The following is a 6,914-nucleotide window of genomic DNA, read 5'->3' on the forward strand; positions in this document are numbered from 1 at the left end:
GGAGCACAACTGGCTGTGCTCAGGATTTACTCCTGACTCTGGGCTCAGAAATTGCTCCTGGCAGACACTGCGGACCATATGGGATGCTAGGATTCGAACCTGGGCCCATCTCCAGTGCAAGGCCAATGTCCTACTGCTGTGCTATCACTCTGGTCCCTTAACTAGAATTCTTGATAGCACAAGATTCTAACTTTCAAACTTTCCCCCATCAATTTATATGACAAGAAAAGCATTAGTTTAATTGGAACATCTATGTATCTATCTTATATGATGCAACTGTAATGAAACGAAGGGAGGGATTATTTTCTCTTATCAAACTTCCCCATGAATAACAAGGAAAATTATGTGTACAGCACAGGCATTGGCATTCCAAAGGATGTGATTCATAAAGATGGGAGAAATGTCATCAGTGAAATGTAATAATATCCTTATCTCTTGTGATCCTTATAGAGTTGCCATGGTATTTTTCCATAAGGAAAAAGAAACAAGGTTTTTTTCTTTAGCTCCATAGAAAGTCTTGAAGATTGAATTGAATTTCACTGTAAAATTTAAGGCTGCATCAAATCTCAAATCTTATCTAGATTCAATTAATATTTCCTATGTTACAAGGAATATCCTTTTTTGGAAGAATCTTGACCATATGGTTGTCTGTACTTCCAGAATCTTATGTAATATAAAGAATTATTTTCTTATGAAATATCTGCCCACTATATAATGCTTAATTGTATTATTGTGTCTACTAAAATAATTAAATATTAAATTTTTAAATCAATGGTTTAGTATGGATTCAGAAATAAGTGATGCCAAGGATATAAGAATTCCCTTTTACTAGATTTGTGAACATTTTTTCAGTATTTATTTTAAAGTTCTGTCATTAAAATCTTGATAGATAGGGTAAAAAAGGCCTAAGTGAAATTTTGCATAATGCCTAATTATTTTTGTGTCCAAAACTAATTTCAAAATTTATTTTTAGATACTATACTAAGTACTTTTTTTTCTCTTTACTTCAGAAGTGACCATCACAGAGATTTAGGTCTTCTGTGTGTCCTCCTTATTAATAAATAATTCTTTTATCACCTCTATGACTTGAATGAATGAGAGAAAAGTAAATGACTCTCTAGTTGCATTGGTAGCTTTGGAGTACAATAAATTATTTGAAAACTGTACTGAGGAAATAATACTCCATTGAATCAAGAGGTTCCCTCTTTTCCACTTGATCACATTATACACTTATTTCAATACACATTAAATTTTCAGATATTTGGTTTTGAACCTAAGTGCCTGCGTTTGAACTATTTCACTAAGACAGATGCCTAAGGAGAATAGAAGTTGTGGTGGTGTAAAGAAGTGGGGAGTTATTGAATATAAATCTATTGCCAGAGATGCATAATTCCAGTGGGTCTCTTAGCAAAAACACTAATTTATATCTGACCCACACTCACTACAACAATATATCAGGAGTTTCTTTATGGGTACAGACCTTTTTCGAATAACATAAAGATTTTCCCCATTTATTATTGGCAATTATGAATAGATGTAGTGATTTTTCATAATTAAAGGGGAATTTCAGGTAAGGAAACAAGAAGCAACATGTGAAGTTGAGATAAGAATATTGTCATGTATTTTGACATGAACTTTGAGTTATTAAGAGGACTCTAAGAAACTCCATCTCTTAGTAAAGACACTCTCATGAACATATGATATTTGGTAGCTCAAAATTTCGCTAAGAACTTGTTAGGACAATTGCATCAATGTTATCAGTTGCCATATAATCTACCTTTCGACTCTGTGAGCCCTGTCATATGACTTCCTTTGAACAATGTATGATAGAGGTTTGTTAGAAAAATGTATGATAGACAACATGTATGATAGAAATGTTTTTAAATGTTTTTCTTTATACATATATTTTTATCTCTACTTTACCTTTTTTGGGTGTGTGACTTGCTTCTCATCTCTTTTCATCTCTTTCCATCCCCAAATGCACCAGCAATATAATGTAGCACCATTTCTTCCTGCAAAGGCACACTAAAAAAGGGGTAAGGTTACGTATAAAAACAAGCTCTTATCTACTAGGGATAAAAACTCATACTTTTTTACACACAGGGGCATCTCCCACCTTGAATATGTCATGTAGACCCAACTTACACCCCAGGTGATTAGACGCCTTCCAGCCTGGAACCTTGTATTCCAGGCATGGAAACAACACAGTTCTTCACAACAGCTACAAGAACCAAATCCCATTTGGGACATCCTTAATACTGCTGAAACACCAACATGGCCCGGCTCTAATATGATATCCTGACAATGAGGAAATTGGGAACAACTTGACATAAGAGCAGGTTATCCTACCTCACCAGCTAACAATAAGACAAAATCAGAAGACTTGTCACCCTTTGGTCTGCGCAAAAGCCAAGATCGTGATCTACAGAAAACTGGCTGATAGAGCCATGACTGGTCAGTATGTGTCCTGGGACCAATAAAAAAGCCCTAGTCTAAGGTTTGATCTACGACCTGCGCAACAACCATGATCTCTAACTCCAGAGGTCTGACTGAGACATTAGAAACTGAATGAGTCTCTTGGTAACATAACGAAAGACACTATCCCAGGCTCCATCCTAGGATCAGTGCAAGGACCAAGACCACCAACCACAGAAGATAGATTAAAATGACACTAAGGGAACACAACTTCTAGAACCACAAAGAAAGACTTCACCATAAGTTCTATCCTTGACCTATGCAAAGACTGAGATCTCTAGACACAGAGACCTGACTTTACCACCCAGGACAGAGCAGAAGTCTCCCATACACCACAAAAGCACCAACAGGAGAGAAAATGAACTAGAAAGGACCCTAGTTAATCCCATGACAATATACTCCAAGGATGGAGAAACCCTGTATCTCTTAGGCCAAGGGAATTCTTTTTCGAATGACCCCAATGTTTATTGTGCCTATGCAAGAGGGGTAAAAAAATAAATATATAAAAAAGAGACAAAAAGCACAAAATAACCTTTTGTTTTTATCTATCTAGTTTTTATTGATTTCTTTGAATTTGTGTGGATATTGAGCTGGTTGTCTCCATTTTTTTAATTATTTATTTTTTCTTTCTTCTTTTCTCTTCTTTCGTTTGGTGCTCTGTCATGTTTTTTATATCAGGTCCATGGCAAGTATATGGTGCCTATCTTTATTGCTGTAGTGCTCACTGGATATTTTATTCTATACTTCTTTTTACACTGTTGTGGTGTTTCACCTTCTTTTACCCCTTCGTCTCCCAAACCGAGGATGAGAGCCTCTAGAGAAGGACTCACTCATTTTCGGCATATTTGATTTTTACCCCATCTTATTACTTTTCTCTTCTTAAAATAAAACCACATGACTTAAACTATCTAGTCCCGCCTCCCAATTAGAGGGGGTTATAATGGAGGTACCATAACCAAACAGTTGTAAGATCACTAAGTAGTAAGCTAGGCACAGAGGGGACCACTTACTCTAGCAGCCCCGGGATGAGGGTGGAGGCTATGGCAGGCAGGACGGAAACAGGGGTGGAGGGAGGATAATTCACTGGTGGGAATTCCCCTGACTCAATATTAATATGTACCTAAAATATTACTGAGAAAGATATGTAAGCCACTATGATTAAAATAAAAATTATAATAAAAATATTTGAATGGGGGCCTGAGAGATAGCATGGAGGTAAGGCATTTGCCATTCATGCAGAAGGTCATTGTTTCGAATCCCGGCATCCCATATGTTCCCCTGAGCCTGCCAGGAGTGATTTCTGAGCATGGAGCCAGGAGTAGCCCCTGAACACCGCCAGGTGTGACCCCAAAACCAAAAAAAAAAAATTGAATTGTTTCTCGGCTTTTTGGCTAAGATCAAGTGTAAAAAATATTTAAATAGAGTGCTCGCTTTGGCAGTACATAAACTAAAATTTGAATGATTCAGAGAAGATTAGCATGGCCCAGCTCAAAAATATTTGAATAGAATCTAAAAAATGTTTGAATATCCTCTGCCTTAGTCATAGTACCATGCCCACTTTAAATGTTTCTTTTTCTTTGTTTTAAACCAGATTGGCAATGAAAGTGGGAAATATTTCACAACAGATACCATGGGGATTCAAAGGGTCATTATGAATAATTTTGAAAACTGTAATGCCATGAAATGGGAGAATCTAGTATAAATTGTTATAATTTTGGACTCCAATAACTCTACAAGGATAAACCAGGAAGGATCAGAACACCTGAAAAAATTACTATCAAAATAGAAATTGTAAATAAAATTCTCACCAAGATCCAGGAGTAAACCCTGAGTGTGACCCCAAGCCCAAATAATAACAGTACATTTATTATATAGTAATAAAATAAAATCTAAAATATTTCACATTTTATCTATAATTGCATCCAAAAATTTTCATGCAGTGAGAATAGCCTATAGCAAAAATTTTAGACACAAGTGTGGACAGTGATATGGAGAAAAACATTTCCTAATCCAACAGTTGTTGGGAATGTCAAATAGTTTAGCATCCATGAAAAAGTATGGGGATTTCCCAAGAAATTAAACATATAATTAACATAATTCAGCAATTTCTAGCATTGGTCTAGCTCCCAGAAGCGAAAAACACTAATCCAAAAGACTTGGAACTACTTATGATCATCACAGCATTATTTATAATGATCAAAATCAAACAATAATTCAAGTGCCCAATTAAAGATTAAGTTAATAAGTATGTTATATATGATATACCTAACATAATGGTATATTTGTCAGCGGTAAAAAAAGATGAAGACGTTTGTTTATACAAAATGGAATGGAATCAAAGATTGCCATAAGAGAACCAAATCAGAAAAAGAAAGTCAAATAGTGAATAGAAAGAATAGCAAGAAACAAAGCAAAAAAATACAATATATAATGAAGTCAAACTCTTAGGCTGATGACAGAACAGGCTAGCCCCAATGAGAACCAAGAGTGTATTTGTAGGATCTAACAAGATATAGTAATATTGTGTTATAAATATGCTGTATCCCTAAACCTTTTGGGTCCCATTACTTTTGGGACCAGAGCAATGGCATAGCGGAAGGGCCTTGCACGTGGCTAACCCAGGACAGACCTTAATTCAATTCCCCAGTGTCCCACATTGTCCCCCAAGCCAGGAATGGCTTCTGAGAGAGTAGTCATGACACCCGTCCCAAAAGTTTACTTTTTAGTTGCAACAAAAATTCAAAGAAAGAACAAGTGGTGTTGGCACAACTGGCTAGCCACTTGCAAAAAATTGAACTTAGACCCCCAGCTAACATCATATACGAAGGTAAAATACAAATAGATTAAAGACCTCGATATCAGACCTGAAACCATAAGGTATATATAACAACACGTAGGTAAAACACTCCATGACATTGAGAGTAAAGGTATCTTCAAGGAGGAAACTGCACTCCCCAAGCAAGTGAAAGCAGAGATTAACAGATGGGAATATATTAAACTGAGAAGCTTCTGCACCTCGAAGGAAATAGTACCCAGGATACAAGAGCCACCCACTGATTGGGAGAAACTGTTCACCCGATACCCATCAGATAAGGGGCTAATCTTCAAAATATACAAGGCACTGACAGAACTCTACAAGAAAAAATCATCTAATCCCATCAAAAATGGGGAGAAGAAATGGACAGACACTTTGATAAAGAAATACAAATGGCCAAAAGGCACATTAAAAATGTTCCACATCACTAATCATCAGGGAAATGCAAATGAAAACAACTATGAGGTACCATCTCACACCACAGAGATTGCCACACATCACAAAGAATGAGAACAAACAGTGTTGGCAGGGATGCAGTGAGAAAGAAACTTATCCACTACTGGTGGGAATGCCGACTACTTCAACCTTTCTGGAGATCAATATGGAGATTACTCCAAAAACTGGAAATTGAGCTCCCATACGATCCAGCTATACCACTCCTAGGAATATACCCTAGGAACACAAAAATATAATACAGAAACCCCTTCCTTATACCTATATTTATTGCAGCACTATTTACCATAGCAAGACTCTGGAAACAACCAAGATGCCCTTCAACAGATGAATGGCTAAAGAAACTGTGGTACATATGCACAATGGAATATTATGCAGCCATCAGGAGAAATGAAGTCATGAAATTTTCCTATACATGGATGTACATGGAATCTATTATTCTGAGTGAAATAAGTCAGAAAGAAAGAGAAAGACACAGAATGGTCTCAGTCATATATGGGTTTTAAGAAAAATGAAAGACATTTCTCAAAATTTTCAGAGACAAAATAGAGGAGGGCTGGGCATTACAGCCCACCTCATGAACCTCACCACAATGAGTGATGAGTTTAGTTAGAGAAATAACTACATTGTGAACTATCCTAACAATGAGAATATATGAGGGAAATAGAAAGCCTGTCTGGAGTACAAGTGGGGGCCGGGAGGGAAGGAGAAATATTTGGGACATTGGTGATCAGAATGTTGCACTGGTGCTGGGGGGGGTGTCATCTTATATGACTGAAACCCAACCACAATCATGTTTTTAACCAAGGAGTTTAAATAAAAAAATATTAAAAAAAATTCAAAGAAAGAATTTAAGAGGAACCAAAGTGATAGCACAATGGTAGGGTGTTTGCCTTGCACATGGTCCATCAAGGACAAACTCGAGTTTAATTCCCAGCAATCCATAAGGTCCTCTGAACCTGCCAGGAGTAATTTCTGAACATAGAGCCAAGAGTATTCCAGGAGAGCCATCAGGTGTGGCCTCAGAACAAAAACAAACAAAAAATGGAAGAAAGAAAAGAAAGAATTTAAGTTACTTCAAACTTGTTACTATGTAAAAGTTAATGAGAAATAGACTTATTGAAAGATTGTGCTGGACATAAAACTATACTAGATTTTAATTATATAAAAT

The 6,914-nt window shown here is 36.5% G+C and overlaps 1 pseudogene; it reads left to right on the plus strand.

Annotated features, from left to right (window-relative positions):
* Positions 1-3,898: 3,898 nt before the first annotated feature.
* LOC126025333 (uncharacterized) lies at positions 3,899-3,997 on the plus strand (annotated as a pseudogene).
* The last annotated feature ends 2,917 nt before the right edge of the window (positions 3,998-6,914 follow it).

The sequence above is a fragment of the Suncus etruscus genome, chromosome 12 (genome assembly GCF_024139225.1).
Source record: "Suncus etruscus isolate mSunEtr1 chromosome 12, mSunEtr1.pri.cur, whole genome shotgun sequence".
Classification (NCBI taxonomy): domain Eukaryota; kingdom Metazoa; phylum Chordata; class Mammalia; order Eulipotyphla; family Soricidae; genus Suncus; species Suncus etruscus.